General features: G+C 34.1%; 1 protein-coding gene across 10 annotated transcripts in view; it reads left to right on the plus strand.

The window, feature by feature from the left end:
* Positions 1–20,250, plus strand: part of LOC120771814 (myocyte-specific enhancer factor 2) — a 147,887-nt gene that overhangs the window by 72,977 nt on the left and 54,660 nt on the right. Inside the window, exon 1 of one of the 10 annotated variants that reach the window (XM_040100023.1) lies at positions 14,172–14,422. The exons of the other annotated variants lie outside the window; for them this stretch is intronic. The gene's annotated coding sequence lies outside the window, so the exon portion shown is untranslated. Of the gene's footprint in view, positions 1–14,171; positions 14,423–20,250 lie in introns of those variants that run through there. 10 annotated transcript variants of the gene reach the window in all.

The raw sequence follows: 20,250 nt of genomic DNA on the forward strand, positions 1-20,250 counted from the left end.
GCCGAGTGCATTAAAATTCCAATCGCCGGGTATGCTTTCGTCCGACCAGATTCTACAAAAAAGCTAATGCATGCACCTTATCAGTTCTTCGCTCGGACGGCAATCCATCGGCCTCCGCCGCTTTTTTGTTCTTCAGACGGATATTTACTATTCGAACTTCTTCTTGGTTGGGCAATGGAACGTCCGCTCCATCCTCGTCGACTGGGTAATCGGGTTCACCAACTCCTGGTGTTATGCTTTCACTGCTAATCAGCAGGCTGAACAAGTTTTCCCTCCATAATTTTAGTATGCTTTGCACATCAGTCCAGATTACCTTTGGCGGTTCTACAAGCGTATGCTCCAGTCTTGAAACCTTCTGTTAGTCGCCGCAACTTTTCGTAGAATTTTCGAGAATTACCCCTATCAAACAGCTCGTCAAACTCTTCGTACTCACGCAATTCGGCCTCTCTCTTGTTTTGTCTCGCTTTCCTCTCCAACTCTCGATAGCTAACCCATTTTTTTTCCAAGAGAAAAAATCTGGCTACTTGTGGCATTTTCTGCTCGCATACAAACTTTACCATACTTTTGGCCACTTGATGTCAAAAGAATTTCTCTCAGTGCATTGCTGCGGCTTCATAAAAAGTTCTGCTGACTACCGTTATAAGTGCGACAACTCCAAAGCAGCTGTCTTGCGGATATTGCGTAGGCTTTGTTGTGCTCGTTATTCAATTTGTATGAAATCAAATCATTACACGCACACACGCACACGCCTAGGGGTTTTTCTTAGCTACTTGGCTGTCCTTTTTTTTCTCCTCAGCATAAATACATAGCTACATGTGCGTGTAGCTGTGTGCCAGGTATCAGTATCTGTTGATTTTCCCGAACTTCTACATTACCGAACGTGAAGCGGCGCTTCCTCGCTTGCTTTTCCGCTCGGCGTGTGTGTGCATTTGCTACTATGTGTGTGTGTGTGTATACAGTTATGTATCCGAGTGCGTGTGTATATACTATATGTGAGGCTGTGAGTGCGGCATAAAATTGATTTGATTACCAGCGAAGCAAGGCGATAGAAACCAAACGAATAAATAAACGCTGGCAGAACCCAAGCAAGAAGTGTTGCATGCGCCGTGCGGAAGGTGGTGCGGAACTGGGCACAAGTTGCCCCCACGTGCCAGAAGATGGCTTAAAGTGATAACTTTTCTCTTTTTTCTTTCGGTTTCTTTCTTTGGTAACCCCTGCTTATGCGTTGGCAAGGAGCTAAAACGCGCCGAACTTGACTCAACTACATACAATCGGAGCGGCAGGCAGTTAATAAAATGTTTTTGATTTTGTTTTACGGTTTTCATTATTGCTTGTTGCTAGGTATTTATACATTTATGTTGTTTACCACGCTTATTTAACGGTGTTTTGCATTTCTAAGCGCTGACTTGCAAGTAAGAAGTGAAAAGTAAGGAGTCTATGGCACCTGGTATCGTCAGTTTCCTAGCAAGTTGCAGCGGGTCTTGAAAGTGTGCTTAAGAACTTTAGAAAATTGGATAAGGTCCCGAGCTGGCGTGCTGACTAGAGCAGCTTCGTCAAGCAAATGAAGTTTCCTCATCATTTTTGTGAGGTTATGTCCCCAAATGTTGTTAAGGATTTTGCAGATTTTAGTACTATATTTATCCCAACTCTTCTCAAAATCCTAAAGTGAAGTTTCCTCATCATTTTAGTGAGGTTGTGTCCACAAATGTTGTGGACTTCTCGAGTTTTGGGACTATATTTATGCTTGCTGCCCCGTCCAAAGCTTAAAGTGAAGTTTCCTCATCACTTTTGTTGGATTATGTTCACAAATGTTGTCAATACTTACCCTTGCTGTACTATTTTTGTACTAGAAATCCTATTTTAGATTAGTTTAAGGTGTGTGAGGTGAAAGTCGAGAGTTGCTTTTGACAACGTTGAAAAATTTGTCCGTAGAATAACTAATTTCAATGTTTCTGTAATAATTACATTATTAGTTAATTACGTAATCAATTACTCATAGGCTTATGTTAGGCGTTCCGAGTGATTAAGTAACCGGAAGTGGTTGAATGACTTACGTTGCGGTTGTATTAATGTAATTGTCAAAGTTCGTTGAAGCTTAGTTATTTTATATTTGAATTAGTAAGCCAATTTCCAAGTGACCGTTTCTCAAAAGTTTTCGAAGGTGTTGTTGTAAAGGGAGAGTTACCATAATCTATAAAACCAGTTGTCCTAAACCATAGAAGATAAGACAGTGGAGCCAACTAGGGCCGAAAACAAACACAAGAGCATTTTTGAGAATAAAACGGCTCTAATCGAGTGTACATAAAACTGCCAGTCGCCAAATGATCTTGAAGCTCTATTTCTAACTTATCTTATATGTGGATCTCTTCTTTTAGAATCAATGTAAAAATGTTAGTTGTTATTATGTAGGATTCAAACTATGAAATAATAGGCTTTTCTCGAAGTAGCACTCTCGAACCCAGAAAAGTACATTTTTGTGTGCAACCTCTATTATATAGTATGTCCAATGCAATTCAGTTATTTGAAAAATCTTAATATGGAAACGAGGTGACCCTTTCGGGTGACTTACTGAGCTTGAACCTATCAATATTTATGTTTTATGGGGATATGTCATTACTTACCTATCTAAACAGTGTCAGATCCTCGAAAAAACTGCCTCTGACCGGATAATTCCGGTATCGTAGAACCGGCTGTTGTAGGAATTGGGATTTCACTTGTTTACCATCAAAGTGACCTTAACTTTGTCACTCTTGCCAACAGGTGCTACTTCGGACCGAGCAGGCTATTGAGAAGTAAAGTCTTCTCTCTCCGTGCAAATACCAAATTCTACAAACAATGGAATTCGGTACCAGGTGTACGCCGATGACATTGTCATAATGGCATGAGGTAAATTTGAGCATACTTTCTGTCTTAAGGGGCTTAAGTCTAACTAAGGGATGGTGTAATACGGTAGGGATAGCAACTTATCAAAAACAACCCTCGTCCCTTTCACAAGGCGAAGATCTCTTCCGGGCTTGAGGCTTCTAACACTTGGTGGCTGGGGTTTGGAGGTGTTTAAAGTGGCGAAATTCCTAGTCCCTCTTATGGACTCAACTTTACGATGAAACATACACGTGGAATTAACTCTGTCCAGAGTCATCAAAGCACTCATGATATGCATACGTCTAGCCGGTAGATCCTGGGGCTACAAGCCAGATATCATCAAATGGCTGTATACCATCAGGCGGAGTGGAGTGATTCCACACTCGACTGTGTGGCAGAACTATCCGGTGGAACACTGACGGCTCGAAAACACCGCAAGGCATTGGAGCAGGCATTGCTGGACCGCTTACCAAACTAACGATCTCAGCTTATGTTGTCATGTCGACATGGAACCGGAAACTCCGGAACACATGATTCTAGATTGCCCAGCAATGTGTAGATTCAGGCCCCTGAATCCAACTACGTGGACAGGATTTTTTTCACCTTCATCACGTCCAGAAAGCTCCTGAAATTGTTCAGAAGACTGGACCTTTGTGAGCATAAGTGATAAGTTCGAGTCGCTTTAGCATATAGCTGCCATAAAGGGAAGGATGTTATAACATCGGCGCTTCGGTTTCTTGTTTTTGAGACCACGATTTATTGTTTTTGTTTTAAAATATTGCTTTCAATTCAATCTCCTCAATCTCCTCAATTCATCATTTATTATTAATTGCTGCAAGCAACCACAGAGTCACTATCGACAAGCTACCGACCACATTGCGGACGACGCTTAAGACCAGCCATGTTCCACGCTGCTAAGGAGACTTACTTACACTTCGTAATGGTTTTCTGGGTTCCGGGAACAAATGAAGCGTCATTTTGAAAGCTTCAAGCAAAACCGTAGATTTCCGCGTACGAAATTCTCTGACAGCCACTGGGTATCATCACACGCTGGCGTCCATTTCTTACGCATTTGGAGGAAGTGCGAGCTGTTGCGGTCATTACTTGCAGCAACTGGAGCAGTTTATGTGCGGTAAATGAAGCACAGTCATGGCTGTGGGAATGTATGTAGTATACATGTGTTTATATGTGTGTAGGTGTACATATATGGTAAATGCACGGGAAACCGCAAGCATATGTGCGTAAATCGCAAAAGTCAATGCTAGCTCCGCGTGAGGGCTGTTGTTACGGCGTCGGCGTAAGACGCTGCCTTGAGCGAGACCAACGAATGCGTCGTCTTATTGTTTTTGTTATATTCTTACGCTGTTTTGTGTTTTGTTTTTATGCCATTGTCTTTAATTACTCTCGCCTTGCTTGCCTGTGCCTCCTCGTGGCGCATTCCTTGCTTTGGTCCTTTCTTATGCGGATTCCTTTAAACCGCCAAGAAGTTGCATGCAACGCTCTGCTTGCAGCTTACATCACTCACGCATGTGCAAATGTTGAGTTGAGTTTTTTGCCAAAAAAAAGAACAACAACAAAAGTAAAGACTACGCAGCAATCAAACTGCAAATGATATGCATGTGTTACACGCCACAGCAACAACAACAACAGCGCCACTTAAGGCGCGAATGTGACACACATGTGTGCAATATGCGTTGCACATTACATTCACACACATAAATACATACATATGTATGTATGTACATTGCATTGGCGCATTTGTCGCAGCGGCTACTGGAGCCGGCCATCCGTTGCACGCCGGTGCAGCATGTGTTGCACGGTTGCGCTTTGCCTACGGGCTGATTGCTTGGCTGAAATTATGTACCGAGTCTTTCAGCGCCTGCAACTGCATGTATGGGTCCGTTTAGCGCGCATGTGTTCACCGTGCCTTACTGGCATTCAATTTCGTTGCATCTGCTACGTGCAACATCCAGTAAGCGCAATCAATTTATTGATATGCGCAAAAAATCTCTCATTACCGGAAAGCATGTCGCGAAAAGCTTGAAATATTGTAATAAAATTTTTGTGGAAAGGAATTTTCTTTCTTTCCCCCCCTTCGGCCAACACTTTTTTTTGTGACACCACTGGTCTCTAAAAATTTTACTGCTTGTCCAAAAATAATTTCGGAATGTCCCAGCGCTTATAATCCCGTCTAAATTCATTTGGTGTCATGTCATTTTCAAAGGTTCAGTACAGTAAAAATATAACGATAATATTTTTAAAATGTGTTCTATCGATTTTGATATTGAAATCTACAATCGATAATATCTTGGGTACCATGAAAAATCCTCAAAATTTGTTATTTTTATGAATAAAAAGTCTGCGTTCTGCTCAATATATCTACATATTTTCGATTAATCGATACTTTTATCGATATATTTGCAAATAGAATTTTTCATTGAAGTAAAGAAATTTAAGCATAGTTTTCCCTTATGTGCTCGGATAATTTTTTCCAACAGACATCTAAAGTTTTCTTCATGGATAACAGATTTTTTCATTGATGATTTTAATCGATTAATTTTTATGAGCTTGTGAATCGAAAAAATCAGTAAAAAATGTTCATATGTGCGTACCTCAGATTTAAGTATTGTTCCCAAACTTTTTCGCCAAATTTTATTCATCGTCTTTGTTGTTGTTGTCATTAACATATGTATGTATATTATTCTTATTACAAAGAAGTAAATTGCTCGTGTGGCTCTTGTTCTTGCCATACATGTGCTTCTTTCCAGCCAGATGTAAGAGCATATGTAGATACATACTTCATTGCATTTAACACACACGCACCTACACATGCAGATCTACAAACAAGCATCCGTGCATGTCCCGGTGCCTATTGCAGACAACTAAATGCATGCAACTGCGGTGTTGATTTACTGTTAGTCGATATGGAGGTGGGAACTTGTACTACAATTTGTATTCTGCTGTTGCTTTCATATTGGCGGTGAATTCGTGAATCCCGAAATTGCGATATTACAAATTTTAAGTATCGAATTTCGTCATTTTTAAATTATCCACATTTTTACGATTTAGCACTCTCAACAAGTTTAATATGTTTTAAATTAGTTGAGTTCCGAAATTTCGGGATTTTGAAATATATATGTAGTTTTGGAATAACTCATGTTTTCGCTGTATTTTGTGTTGCATTATTTACATGTAAATTTGATTAACATATTCCAAAAAGTCTATGAGTCCCGTTAATTCGGGATTACAAATTTTATGTTTCGAAATTTCGTCATTTTTAAATTATCTAAACGTTTACAATTTGGCATTGATAACACGCTTGCATGTAGGCAAGTCCCGAAATTTCGGGATTTGGAAATTTAAAGTTTCGGGACTATTTATCGTCACGTTTTGGATTATTTTTATTTATATATGCATTTTATAAAAAGATGTAGGAATCCCGAAATTGCGGGATTTTGTATTTAAAGTTTCGGAATTATTTATGTTTGCATCGTATTGCGGGCTATTTTATTTATATATGTATATTTATATATTTTTATTTTTCAAAATGTCTGTGAATCCCGAAATTTCGTGATGTTAAAATTTTATTACAATGGAAAGTTCGACAAACTTGTTTACATTAAATTCAGACTAATTTTGGCTGTACAACAGACCAGCAGGCTTCGCAGGATTTGGAGTAAAAGTACACACATACATATGTACATACATACATATGTAGATATAGATTGGCAGGTTAATGTTTTACTATAATTTCAAGCTACTGTTGCTGTTGTTGTTATAAGTATGTGCACACATCCAGTACTCTTGAACTTCTGCTTACCAATAGATCTGAAGTAGTCACACACATGTACCGCATACACACAAGTCAATTAGCTATGTATACTTAATTACATATGTATGTGCATACTTACATGTGTTATATGTATGTATGTAGGGTATGTTGTCTATATTTGTCTCATCTGCGTGAGGCAAGTAATATACGAGTTGCTTGAAGGCCGAGCTCAGCGTAGGTACAAGCACAATTTTTTCAGATTTTTTTTAGTTTTTATTTTATTAATTTACCAACTCCATTAAGAACCTATTGAATGACCCCCTGCTAATAAATACAGATTTATGTATATACATATATATGTATGTACATATGTACACAAAATATTAATTTTTCATTATTATTACGTTTTCATTGTATTTTTTTAAATGTCGAATACTTTTTTTGTTTTTTCTGTATGTATATGTCAATATGTAATTGAGACACTTCGTAAGTAATTTTTTTTTTGCTTAATCAATTGGCAGTATAAAACTTGTTGACTCTTTGAAGGTGAGATTTTATTTCTATTTCGAGGTTTTATTTTTTATAAAGAAGCTGATGCATGCTTCTTATCAGTTCTTCGCCGCCGTGTTTGAATAACGCGGCCGTCAATCCATCCGCTTTGTTGTTCTTCAAACGGGTAATTGCTATTCGAACTTCTTCATGATCGACCAATAGAACGTCTGCTCCATCGTCATCGATTAGGGAATCGGGTTCGCCATCTCCTGGCGTTATGCTTTCACTGCTATTCAGCAATCTGGAGAAGTGTCCCCTCCATAATTTTAGTATGTTCTGAGCGTCAGTCACTAGATCACCTCTAGGGGTTCCACAAGAGTACGCTCCGGTCTTGAAACCTTCTGCTAGTTGCCGCATCTTTTCGTTGAATTTTCGAGCATTACCAATGTTGGCCAGCTGGTGAAGCTCTTCGTACCCACGCTTTTCAGCCTATCTTTTTTTTATCTGCATATGCGTCTCGCTTCCCTCTTCAACTTTCAATTCATCTACCCCAGAAATTTTCTTGACATCAATATCTTACTTAACTGGATCGCCTTTAGGTCTTTCTTTTTGTGATAATTGCTTCCTCTGTCTACTGAATATTTGCCATTTTTCGAGTTGTGACTCTTTTGTAGTTAGGATGCGGCGATATTTTTAAGATATTCATTCACAAAATTCGATAGTTTTGATTGAAAAAAAGGTTTCCATCATTCATATTTCTAGCATCCTCTTTTTGGATTTGGTGTCATTCAGCACCCTTAAATATTCCGTCGGCACATCATGATTATGACATTTTAAGTTTAGCGTATGCGATATATGAACCTGCGCTTGCGGAATGAACGGAATATAACTACAGTCTACCACCTACAGAGCGGCACCCTTCCACAAGCCTTGAAGCGCCATAGCAGTGAGGAGTCGTTCTAACATTTTTGTATCTTGTCTTCATCGAAAGTGGTTATTTCACCTACGTGAATTAGTTAGAGATGTTTGGGGTCGCTCCCGATCGAGCCTGACGTTTGGCTTTACAGCGTCGTCGTTTTTCCTCGCTCATTTAGCCGGCTACGCTGTTTGAGGCTAACTTAATGTTCAGTAGTTTTGAGTTCCTAACAAGTTTCCAGTATATGTACACCAGAGTTGCGATTTATTGTTTCATATGTTCTCACCAGATGAGGTTCTCTGGTTCTCACATTAAGCTACCTAGTGTTTTTTGCTAAAACTCTGTCCTTATTTTAGATTTTTCTTTTCAATATTCCTATTTTGGTATACGAACCCGCAAGAAGAGGTCAACAAATAGCATATTAACCCCAACTACGCAATAACAATCCAAAAAAAGTTGTCCCAAAAGCAAAGCGAAATGAAAATAGTATAAAATAGACAATATATACATACATATTAAAATATAACGGGCCTGGGAGGACACGCGAAGCGAACTTGAACTAGTCAACGCACATGAAAAGGAGCCAAAAAGGAAATAATACTTCTAATGTGGTATAAAAAGTAAAGAGAAAACAAGCAAAATAGGCAAAAACGAAAAGGAGTGAGAAAGATAAGCACAAAAGGAATTGAGCAAACACAAACAGAGCGCATGATACATATGTATGTATGTATGTAAATGGTAGGCTGGAGAGGAAATTATGCTGTACGTATGTATGTATGTATGTATTGAAAATGGTACGAGGGTGGAGGATAAACAGGAAAAGCCGATACTGAAACGGATGAACAGGCGAAACCAGCTGATATGCGAGGAGGGTAAAAAAAATAGCAGGAAATCGAATAAACGGCAACGGAAGCTTTGTGAGGGGGCGGCGAAGTGGTAAAGGCGGAACAATACGGTCGTATAGCAGCACGCAATGACATTGAATTATAAACAAGAATAGAGGTGATGGAAGAAAATGGCTTACGCACGCAGAAGCCGAACACATGGACAACAACAAACACTTGTGGAGCAGGGCATGTATGGCGTTGTGTTGGGCGGCATGTGTGTGGGGGGAAAAGACAGCTGAGCGCACAAGGACAAGCTGTGTGCAGCTTAAAAAGGAAAACGAGAGTGTGCGCTCACCACTTTATTGCAGAGAGCGTGTAACGGAGTTTCACATAAACGAGCGAGATAAAGGGAGGGCGAGGCGACCTACCGCGCTGGGTGGGTGATAATAAAACGCCGTGGGCGTAATTGTTAAGTGTTGCAAGAGAGCAAGGATTTTGTTGTTGTTGTTTTTACGAACGAGTGGAACGCACAAAGTAGCGTTTTGCAGGATATTCGATTTCGCTTTTAATAGCAGAGGAAATGCAGTTATAGTGTCTAAATTTAGAGGCGAGTAAAAATTAACGACAAACAGCAACAACAAGCACCCAAAGACAACAACAAAACAACGAATAACAGTAACAATCCTTAAGCAACATCGACAAAGCGGCTAATAGTAGCAAACGCCAACACAACGACCCAAACGCTCAGCTGTTTTTAGACGCCAGCACCGACAGTGCTTACAAGTGCTGCAGTGCGAAGCTTTGTGGCTTGTTCCTGCACACCGATTTGCCGAGTTTATTAGCAGCGTTGAATGTGGAAAAGCTGTACGCGCAAATGCCAGGCGGCTCTAAAGGCAACAGCTAGTGGGCATGCCTTGCCTGGGGAGCGTGAGCGGCGACAAACGAAAGTAACTGTTGCTGCCGCCAAGCGTATCCACACAGCGCTAGCGGGCAAGAAAGTCCGCACAAAATTAATGTAACAACAACAACAAATAAAGTCATGAGGCGCTACCGGCAGTTGGAGACGCTTACATACACCTTGTTGTTTATGTATGCCTGTCTGCGGTGTAATTATGTGGGCGCTGCGCGGCGCACGCGGTCAGCTGCATATTCAAAGGCGCGCGGTAGACGCGTCACTGCTGAGCGCTTGCAGCCATAACTGCGCCGCGCTTTATACAATATCTCTTTCGCCGCGTACACTTGTATTGGAGCATCAACCCCTTAACTGCAAAGGTGTGCGGTACTCATTGCTGCTGCTGTACTTTGCAGAAATCTCTGAGTGCGTGTGTGTGTGCGCGCGCTTTTCATATGTGTGTAGGTTTTGCCCAGCGGTGTTTAGAAAACATATGATTTGCTGTGGTTTTACTCTTGCTTTCATTCTGAGCGCAAAGGCAAGCAATAACGACGCATGCGCTCCACTTACACACACACGCGCGCGCCTCAGTATGCACAGTTACTTATAAATACCAGCGCGTCAGTGGCGACGCGGCGTAAAAACGCCTACGTTACTGTTTTCTCGTACTTCACACCGTATAGGTGAACTGGGCGCGCTTTGCTTGTGTGTGCGCGCGCCTTAATATCAAGCAGATAATATGTAACAACAAATGCGCTGATAAGGCGCTCAGCAAAAGCGAGCAAAAACGTTGGCAGTAAAATAACATAAGATGACAAGCGGTGGCGGCGAAATTTGAACGCGTCGCATGTGTTAGTCACACAACACATAGCGTTGTACGCTCTCAACTGTGCTGACTCACAGACACATGCAAACGGCGCGCATCCATATGTGCTGCACGCATACAGGCATGCCGACTCGCAGATAGGCACTTCCGTCATACCGTCTGTTTGCCGCTTGCTAATCGCGCGTCCCACTCTCCCACACAGGCGCGCGCAAACATGAAATTCTAACTGTACATGCTGCACGCATACAAGCATGCAAACACGCACACAGCTGTTTTACACATGCATTGGAATCTGTTTTTCTCTGCGCGCGCTGCGCTCTGTCACTACGTGCTGCTCCGCCTCGCTCTGCTGTGCGCCAGCTGCGGCGCGTTTAGCTCGGTTCGGCGCTCGCTCGCACATTCGCTCGGTAGCTCGTCTTTTTTGCTGGCTGTGCTCGCCTTTTTCTTTCCGGCCGCCACGGCTTCTTGACGGGTAAAGGCAAACTTTTGCGCTGTAGATGCAACATTCGAAAAACGTTACGCACGGTGACCGTTAGACGCAGTGACTCGCAGCGGATCGTCGAACAGCTCAGCTTAGCACAGTGTGGTGGGCACATATACAGGCTCCGCGCTTTTAGTGTTCGGTACAAAGCAACGTACTGCTCTAACCAACCAGCAATTGTTTTCTTTACGTCGAGCTGACGATGACGCGCGTTCGCGTTTCACTAATTCTATAGCGCGGTGCGTGTAAGAAATATTCTTTCGAGTAAATATATAAATAAATTGATTAAAAATATATCCGCTAATTTATATATATATGTATATAAATATATATTTGAACAAAAGGTGAGGCGCTAGCAAAACAATAATAATAACACACGGCGCTAATGAAAAGCGAAGGTGTGCAGAAAAAATATTCAAAATAAAAATAATTAAATTAAAAGATAAATAAATAAATATATTTTTTATTAATTGTTTTTGTATGTTAATCGCTAATATTTTCGCAAATCGCGTGCTGATAAAAACCGCAATATTGGACTGACTGTTAATTTAAGTAGCGTTAGTCGTTAAAAAAGCGTCTCGAAACCCCAAAATAATCGTCGGCTGTGAAGTATTATTGCACCGCATTATATGCGGACAAAAAAATAATTTAAAAGATATTTTGTTTGGCCTCCTAAGTCTAAATAAAAATAAATAACATTTGGCGGCACGCGTAATTTTAATATTAGCATTTTATTTATAATTTTGCTAGTGAAAGCAGCAAATTAAAAATAACAATAACAATGGTGTTGGTGCTGGCAATGTTGAAACAGTAAAAATAAACATTAAACATTTGTAAATAATGCTAATGTAATGGATTAAATGTTTTTGTGTTGGAAATGAAAAAAAAAACACAAAAAAACAAATTTGGTTGGTGAATGGAAATTTGAAAAAAAAATTAATAGAACTTTAAATTGAGTTTTCTGCTAATAAAAATAAAGAAAAAAATGATAATGATCAAAATAAAATAGTATATTAAAAAAAAAAATATTTTGTAAAAAATATTTTATTATGCCAAAATAAATAATAAAAAAAATACATTAAAATAATTAATTAATAATAACTAATTTAAAATAATCAATTAATTAATATTAATAAAATTTAAAAAAATTAAATAAATCAATAATAATTAAAAATATTGATTAATTAGAAATAATTAAATTAATTAATTTATAATAATTTATAATAATTAATTTAAAACTTAAAAATAAATTATAATTATTTTTAAATAAATAATTATAATTTTTTTTTTCATCAAAAGATAACTGAAAATTTATTTAAATTAAAAAAAAAATAGAAATGGATGCGGCGATAATAACAAGAAATATATATTATTATAAATAAAGTAAAATAAAATGTAAAATTAAATTACATTAAAAATGAAAAAAAAAATTAATTAAGTAACCATTTATTTGCAAAATTATTATAAGATTAATAAATTTATATAATTTCAAGTAAAACAACTACCGTTTGGTTAAAATCTCTTTTTTTAAATTCTGATTGTTTAAAATAAAAAGCTTAAGCTCCAAAAATTATAATTTTAAAAATTTACTTAAAAAAGCAATCAGTTGGTTTAAGAACTAATAAAAACATAAATATAAAAAAGTATGATTTTAAAAAACCCATTAAACAGAAAATCAGGTAATACGAAAAAAAACATTTTAATTAAAAAAAAAATTAACAAAAAATATTAATTTAAAAAAATAAAAAAAATATTAATTAAAAAAAAAATTAAAAAAAAAAAAAAAAAAAAATTATTAAAAAAAAAATAAAAAAAAAAAACAATATATTAAAAAGATTAAAAAAATATTAATATAAAAAATGGAATTCAAAAAATGGTCATTTTAAAACTTTAACCATTTATGCATATTCAAAAGTAAATATGAAATTAAAAATAGAAATTATAAAATAACAATAAATTTATATAAATTTGAGTAAAAATTTTGGCCACAATTCGACTTCATTTTGTATACGAGACTTAAGAATTATTTTCAAAAGGTGGTATTAAATTTGAGTAAATCGAAAGTCAGTTTGTTTGGGGAAAAATCAGATATATAAAAAAAGTACTGAAAAATTAAAATTAAAATTTTCAAAATTTTATTAAATAGATAATCAGCTAATATAATAAAAATAAAAACTTTAATAAAACAATAATATTCCAAAAACTATAATTTTAATATTTTTTAATAAGAAAATCAGATTGATTGAAGAAAAGAGTTAATCAAATTTCAATTTTAAAAACAGCTGAAGTTAAAAATTGTATTAACTAAAATTCAGATTGTTTGAAAAGTGCAATGAAAGAAAAAATAAAAATAAAAAAAAATGATACAATTAAACCAATTGTGATTTTAAAGATTTTATTAATTAGAAAATCCTATTTTTTGGAAAAAAGATAAAGAAACTTTATTAAAAAACTAAAATTTAAAAAATTATAATTTTAAATTGTTTTTTTAATCAATTTAAAACCAGCATAAATTTATAAATTTTTATTATATTAAAAATTAAATTTTAGTCAGACTTTTTTTAATTGCAACAATAACGACGTCAAAAAAGCAAAAAATTTATATTAAAAATTTGACAGTAAATATAAAAATTATGAAAATAACAACAAACTTATTACATATGCTCGTTAAATAAAAGCAAAAGGTGAAAAGAAATAAAAAATTCTAGTCAAAAAAAAATATATCGTAAATACACATAATGCAAACAATTAAAAAAAAAGTTATAATAAATTATGTGAAAAATAATTTGTTTAATAAAAATTTAAAAAGTGATGAATAAATATATACATTTCATTTTATGAGAAAATAATAAAAAAAAGATATTAAAAAAAATAATTTTTTTTGCTATTAAAATTTAAAATATAATAGTCTTATTAAAATATTTTTAAAACACTTTTATTTTTTTAATGCAAAAAATGTTTTCAGTTTTTAATTCTGTGCACAATCTCGAATTTAATTTTAATAAAATTTTTCAAAACAGGTTTTAATCAACTTTAAAATATACTGCAGATTTTAAACATTTTTGATAAACATTTACCATAAAATATAAACTAAAGAAAAAAAACGTTTTTTGAAATCTCTCCGAATTCGTGTGGTGATATTTGTATGCTGAATTTTGTAGACTTTGTGAAACGCAAAAATAAGCATTTCTCAATTTTTTGAAGTGAAATTAAACTTTTGAAAAACTTACAACTAAAAGCAGTGAGTGAAAAATAATTAAATAAACAACAACAACGGGAAATTTAGCAAAATAAGTTGCAGCAGACATATAGTGCTTGAGTGGAGAGAAACTTACGAAAATTTTGCAATTTGCTGTAAGTAAACAAATAATTAATTTGAATTAATTTTTAGTGAAAAAAAAATTTTTTTTTTTTGAAATATAGCCATATACATACATATGTATATTGTTAGAAGAATAGTAAATTAAGGACTATACCGAAAATAAACTGCAGACTGGCGAAGCAGTATTTTCTTGCCAAATTTGATTATTTCAATTGTTGACACTGACTGGTCGACAGCACCATCTTTTGGGAACCTGGTAATGTTCTTGAGTCCATTTTTACATACGTTTCATCGTCCATTATAATGCACTCAACGGATTGTTTTAGCAAACGATGTAGCCTTGTCTTCCCTATTTTTACTTATCGTTAACTTTTTGGGAATCGTTTGTTTTTTTATAAATTTTTAAATCACTAGAACCTTCTTTCGTTCCATTTTTGATAAATATTTTAGAGAGCAGATTTCCTTGAACTTTATTTTAATATTTTTCACATCATATACACTGACTTTAAACCAGCCAGCTTTCTGTATGAAATGCTTTTTTCCGGTGCAGTAATTCGCCTACGCATGTGCTCTTTGATTCGAAGCATCTTGAAAAATTATACTACAAATGACGGAGAAAAAAACAATAGAAGCAGAACTGATCACGCTTTCTAATGGTACTCATCGCAATGTGATCAAATGGCTACTTCATGGAAAACACTGAATTGAAAGTGTGCTATAATTTTGAAATCTTTTTTGCATTTTTTAATTATTTTCATTATATTTTTTACTAAAATTATTTTACTATAATTTTAGCTTTCATGTTTTTCTTTTTTTTTGAATTTTTAAAAATTTTTACTACAATTACTTTACCATAATTTTTCCTATAATTTATAAAACTTTTTTACTATAATTTTTAACTGCAATTTTAAACTTTTTTTATTTTTAAATTATATTTTATTTTAATTTTCTACTATAATTATTTTACCTTACGTTTTGCCATAACTTTCAGCTGAAATTATAATGCTATAATTTGAAATCTATTAAGTTAGTTTTTGTTTTCACTTTAAATAAAATCATTTATTATATCTAATTTTTGTTATATTTTTTTTGCTATATTTTGTTGCTATAATTTGTTGCTATAATTTTTTGTTTTAATTTTTACTGTAAGTTTTATCATTTTTTTAGTTTGAAAATAATTTTTCAAACCTTTTCGGTTTACCATAATTTTTGAAGTACCCTTTTTACGTTAACTTTTTTCCTAAAATTTTAATTTATTTTTGATATTTTTAAGTTTAAATGGCTTAAAATAGGTATATCGGTATTTCAGTTTATATTATTATTTTTTGTAATTTTATTATAAAAAATTGCAATTTAAGAAAAAAAGTCTTTGCATCTTTGTTTTAACTTTTAATCATTTTTCTGGGCAATATTTCGCAGCGGCAACAATACGAAAACGGTTTTTCACTTCCTTGTTTATATTTTTGCAATCTAAATAAGCATTTCAATTTTTAAATTGTAGCGTTCTTCTTTTCCTTCAACTTTATTCATCGCCTTCGTAGCTCGCATTTCTCTCACTTCACACCCAAGTCTCCAGCTGATAAGCCAAGACCTTTTGCATGCGACGCTTGTGAGTTCACAAGCTTCATGTGTCACTTCATTATGACTTCAATCAGTGCAGCGTATTTGGCACATTTAAAAACGCTTAAGTTGAGTTTGCTAAAAAATTGAAGCTATGTCAAAAGTTCCCTATCTTTGCGCCCGTTTTCCAACGTTTCTCCTGTTTTTTTATAAAAAATATGCTACTGTTACCAGCCCACATTATTTTGGTACAAAAAATACACCTGTGGCACTCTCTTCGTAAATTCTGAAAATTATGTTTATTTACTCTTTCTCATGTTATGATAGACAGCATTCATCGCTATCTCCACCTACACTCAGCGCTTCTTTACACTCTAGTGCTAATCGGTTTGCCATTGTGTTATCTGATTTGTTGTTTTTATCAATTACGGTTACTCAATTCAAGTTTTAAGTTATTCTCAAACTGAAATAGTTTTGAAAGTTTTGTGTGAGATTTTATCGTTTGTTAAATTATTTGGAGGTGAGTGATATTGATTATTCAACTGATTTCCAGTTGTAGAGAGTTAAGTAGTATAGGGCTTAGTTTATGTTCTGTTTGCTTGTAAGTTTGTTCTGAATTATGTTTTAGCCAATCTTCAGCGATAACCACTTAATTAATTTTCAATTTAAATTAATTTTTCAAATTTTTCGGTCTTAGTGGACTTAGTTATTCTTCTCTTTGTGCGCTATGTTGCCATAATATAATTTTTTATTCAGTTTTCTTTTATAATTTCGTCTTTGAAAAACAAAATCAAAATTTAAGTAAAATAAAAAGTTCGTTTAAGTGCAACCAGGTTTATTAGAAATGCCATTGTATCAGTAAAATAAATCTATTTGGATTTTGTACGATAATTTGACTAAATTTTGAGTTTTTAAATTATTTTTTATTATAAGTTTATACTTTACTTTTTTCCTATAATTATTGTACTAAAATTTTGCTATAAATTTTTACAATATTTTGCTATAAGTTTTTATTATATTTAGAATTTTTTAAATTACTTTTTGTTATAATTTTTTACTATAATTAGTTTACCATAAATTTAAAAGATCTTTTTTATGCTATAATTTTTGTAATAATACTTGATTATAGTTTTTATAATATTTTTTGTAATTTTTGCTAGAATTTTTACCATACTTATTTTACCATAATTTTTGCTACCACTTTTGTGCTATAATTTCTAACATTTGTTTTAGGATTGTTTAAATTATTTTTCATTATATTTTTTTGCAAAAATTATTTGTCCATAGTTTTTGCTTTTACATGTTTGTTATATTTTTGGATTTTTCAAATCTTTTTCTACAGTTATTTTATCATAATTTTTTAAAAGCATTTTTTTACCATAATTTTTTACCATAATTTTTTACTGTACTTTTTACAATTTCTTTAAATAATTTTTTAATCATAATATTCGCAATTACTTTTACTCTTTTTACTCTTTTACTCTCTTTACCATCATTTTTTACAATCACTTTTTTCTAAATTTTCACTGTAATTTTCATCTTTTTAATTTTTTTAAATTATTTTATATTACAACTTTCTACTATAATTATTTTATAATAATTGTAGCACACACTTCTGTGCTGAAATTATAATGCTATAATCTTGAATTTATCAAATTAGATATTGTTAACAATTTTTACTAAAATTATTTTACTATAATTTTTGCCATAATTTTTTGCTATAATTTTTCTTAGAATTATTTACTGTTACTTTTACCACTTGTTTTGAGTTTTTTAATTTAAATTATTTTTAAAAGTTTTTGCTATAATAACCTTACCATAATTTTTGCCATAACTTTTTTCAAAGGACCTATTGACGATTTTTATAATAAAGTCAATCGATCAATCAATGCTTACGAGTTCACGTCTATGAAATTGTACTAATTGGCTGTCTAGGTCGTTTAAATACCTTTGTATATTCAAGTAATTAAATACACCTCAGTTGAAAAACTTTTTTAGGGTTCGAATGAAGGAAAATTGGAGTTCCAAAATGAATTTCATGTCGAAATAAATCGTTGAAGCAATACTTAAGAAAGCTTATTTATTCAAAACATATTTTCTGCAATGAAATATTGCTCACTTGATTATTTTTGAGCACTTCTGTTCAAGAAAATTTTCCAAATTTCTCTTGACGGAGGCAAATCGATATATTATTATGGTTTATTATGCGATTATATATCTTTAACTCAAATTTCGTAACAAAATTCCAAGAACTTCACTTAAATGCACCATAGTAGGTCTGTAGAGTGACCTGAAATAGGTTGAAAAATCATTAGTTCTTAGACTTTGTTATCGAAAATTAATTGAATGAGTTTTTACTCATTAAGTGCGAGTCACTAAACTCTTGATTAAGGGGAAATCCAGAAAATTTATAAAGAAATCCAGTAAATATTATGCAATTTGAGTAGCTTTCGGTGAGCCAAGTGACTCACATTCATGCCCCAGTTCTTAATATTTGACTTTTACAAAGCTATTGACAGCAGCATTGTGAGCTTTCATATTTCCCATATTTATGAATAATATCAAATTGTTTATTTATAAATAATAAAATTTAAATTTAAATTGCAAAAAATATTACTAAAAATAATTGTAAGAAATACCGAAATAAATTCACTTTTTTTATGACATCAGTTAGCTGACTGATAACTATGGGCAAAGCCAAGGTTATGCACACTGAGATTGTATCGAACACAGTCACACACACTCAGGCAACCGAAGAGACGTAGCCGCTCGTAAGAACAAATAATTACAAAACTAAAACACCCACACATTCATGAAATAATACATGTGTAGGCTGTGTGTGTGTGTATATACTTCATATGTATGTATGTATATGTATGTGCTGACTAGCCCGCTTGTGTTGTTGTTGTAGCTTGTCACTATCTTATCAACAAAAAACCAAAAAAAAAAAAACAACAAAAGCAATGCCAGCTAAAATGTTGAAAATGAAAGTAAAAGCAAATATAACAACAACCATAAAGGCAAGCAAAACGTGCGAAAATATGTAAAATGCTATTGAGAGAAGCAAAGAACAACAACACCAATAAGTAATTACTATAATGACCTGCTATAAAAGTTAGAATACATACATACACATGTTTAGATAATACAACAGTTAGTACAAGAGCAAGAAACGAAAATACAATATACAAGTAATCTAAAATAAAGCCACAACTACAACAACAACAGCAAGAAAATATCAAAATTAACAACTAATAAAGATTTTAGAATAACGTGCAGTGACAATTGCAATAACAACACATTAAAAACAACAACAACAAATACCGAAAACAAAGTAGGAAACAACAACAAATATACAAAAACAACTAAAATACAACAAGGCATGCAATAAAAACAAAAACAACAACACGTACAAAAACAACAACACATGCAAAAAAAGCACTCGTACAAAAACAACAACAACATATGCAAAACAACCACAACAACAGCAATACAACAACACCTATGTATATGAAGACAAAAACAATAACAATGCAACAACACAAACAATAAAAACAAAAACAACATCTCGCACAACAACAACAACAACTATTGCGGTTATCAAAGCAATAATAATAATGTGAAAGGAAAAAACCAACAACAACAACTACAAGCTCAGCAGATAATGCTTCCACTGCCACACACACACACGCAAAGTTTAAGGCGCAGATTTTGATAAGCCCTGTTGATCTCACTCCTCAAGCAGACACCCAGCATAAGAGGTGCCATGTGCAGCTTGTTTGTGTGTCTTATGACTCGTCTTAACAGCTTAAGCCGATAAGTGGCTGCTAAAGAAAGCTAAACATCAAACATACTCATGCATGCATGCAAGCTGACAACTGGAGAAAAGCGCCTTTGCAAAACGCTTAATCGCCTTGCTAAAGTTCACTTTGCAGATTTGTTAGCCACATTAGTTGTGTGCTTATTTTTTTGCATATATACATACATACATACATACATCCTAATAATATGTGGTCACGTATGCATGTACATATGTGTGCATGTAGTAAATAATACTCATCGGTGATAACGGCTATTATCAGCAGCGCAAATCAAGTGCTGCCGCCGTCTGCGTCTCATGCGACCACAACGTGTGCCACTGTGAATTTTTTGGCTATGCGACGAGAGATAGATTCGCACGTTCACACACATACACACACATAAACATGCTAACGTGACTGCGGCTGATAATAGTTGTGTGTGTATGCGGAGTTTGGCTTGTTACTGTATTTTTTCTTGATTTGTGGCTGTTGTAAGCGCA

This window comes from Bactrocera tryoni, chromosome 3, assembly GCF_016617805.1.
Source record: "Bactrocera tryoni isolate S06 chromosome 3, CSIRO_BtryS06_freeze2, whole genome shotgun sequence".
Taxonomy (NCBI): domain Eukaryota; kingdom Metazoa; phylum Arthropoda; class Insecta; order Diptera; family Tephritidae; genus Bactrocera; species Bactrocera tryoni.